Source organism: Etheostoma spectabile, chromosome 18, assembly GCF_008692095.1.
Source record: "Etheostoma spectabile isolate EspeVRDwgs_2016 chromosome 18, UIUC_Espe_1.0, whole genome shotgun sequence".
Taxonomy (NCBI): Eukaryota; Metazoa; Chordata; class Actinopteri; order Perciformes; family Percidae; genus Etheostoma; species Etheostoma spectabile.
The window spans coordinates 26709120-26711140 of record NC_045750.1 but is presented as its reverse complement, the minus strand read 5'-3'; the positions used below and the strand labels follow the sequence as shown (position 1 = coordinate 26711140).

At 47.3% G+C, this 2021-nt stretch overlaps 1 protein-coding gene across 2 annotated transcripts in view; it reads right to left on the bottom strand.

Annotated features, from left to right (window-relative positions):
* Positions 1–2021, bottom strand: part of elp3 (elongator acetyltransferase complex subunit 3) — a 39990-nt gene that overhangs the window by 13068 nt on the left and 24901 nt on the right. The window lies entirely within an intron of this gene.

The following is a 2021-nucleotide window of genomic DNA, read 5'->3' as shown; positions in this document are numbered from 1 at the left end:
GAGAGAGAGAGAGAGAGAGAGAGAGAGAGAGAGAGAGTGTGTGCCTGGGGGCATTAAAACCATAGACAGTTAAAGAAATGGACCAACAGCTCTCGTTGCTCTGGACCAGTGAAGTCTCTCAGAAACCCCAAAGTTAGAAGATGTCCACAGAGTTGAAGTCTGAGAAGATGACACACCGCTGCTACCACACACACACACACACACACACACACACACACACACACAGAGTTACTGCACACACACACACAGAGTTACTGCACGCACACACACACACACAGAGTAACTGCACGCACACGCACACACACACACACAGTTAATGCACACATACACAGAGTTACTGCACACACACAGAGTTTACGGCCGCCACACACACACAGAGTTACTGCAGACACACACACACGTACACCACGCACACACACACACACACAGTACTGCAGTGCACTGCACGCACACACACACACACACACCACACACCACACACACACCACGAGTTACTGCACACACACACAGAGGAAATGCACGCAACCGGCACACACAAACACAGTTAATGCACATAACACAGAGTTACTGCACACACAGAGTTACTGCCCGCACCACACAAACCACACCAACACACACACACACCACACACCACACACACAACACAGGTTACTGCAGGCACAACACACACCAACACACACACACAGAGTACTGCACGCACACCACACACACAGTAGCACACATCACAGAGTGACTGCAGCACACACACACAGAGTATGCACGCACACACCACACATACTACTGCACACACACACACAGTACTGCACACGCAAACAGTTACTGCCACACAACACACACAGTTACTGCATGCACATGCACGCGCCCACACACACACACACACACACACACCACACACAAACACCACACACACACACAGAGTTACTGCCAAAACAGGTTACTGCACACAACACACACACCACAGAGTAACTGCACGCACACGCACACCACAGTTAATGCACACATACACAGGGTTATGCACACACACAGAGTTACTGCACGCAAACACACACACAGTAACTGCGCAACACACCATACAGTTACTGCACACGTCGCACACACACACACACAAACAGTTACTGCATGCACATCGCACCACACACACACACACACACACACACACACACACACACCCACACACACACACACACACAGAGTACGCACACAACACACACACCACCACCAAAAAAAACGGCCACACACAAAAACACAGTTAATCACCCTACACAGAACGCACGACACACCACAGAGTAACTGCACGGCACCCACACACACACACGTTACTGCACACATCCACAGAGTTATGCACGCACCCACACCAGAGTTAACTGCACGCACACAAACACACACACCATTAATGCACCACACAGAGTAGCCGCACACGATCATAACTAGACCACCAACAGGACTGCCACCCAGATGCACACGAATTACTGCACACAAGTACACACACACACAGTTACTGCTGCACTCACGCGCACACCACACAAAAAAACCAAACACACACACAGAGTTTTACTTGAGATAAGGATAAAGGGAGATTTTAGTTAACAATAGTCTAGCTAGAGTAAATGAATGAAATACTAGAACTAACTAACCTAGTTAGCTATGCAATGTTCTCTATTCTTTGCCATTAATATAGCAAGCTATCTAAATAGTATTAAAAACAATATCAGGCCCCGCAGAATGTTGTTCCTGAAAACTACATTTCAGTGTCACTCTTAATGCTATTGTACCGTTATATCCTTCAATTCATGCAGCAGATGGACACTGGAAGATATTTAGAGAGAGACAGAGAGGGGGACAGAGAAAGAGGGAGACAGAGCGAGAGACAGAGGGAGAAAGACAGAGAGAGACAGATCTCAGAAAGGCATGAAGCAAGAAATGTATGTTTGTTCTTATGCTTTTGCAACACAGATGTAGTTTTTGTCATGCCAATAAAGCCACATGAAATTGAAATTGACAGAGGGGAGAGAGAGAGAGAG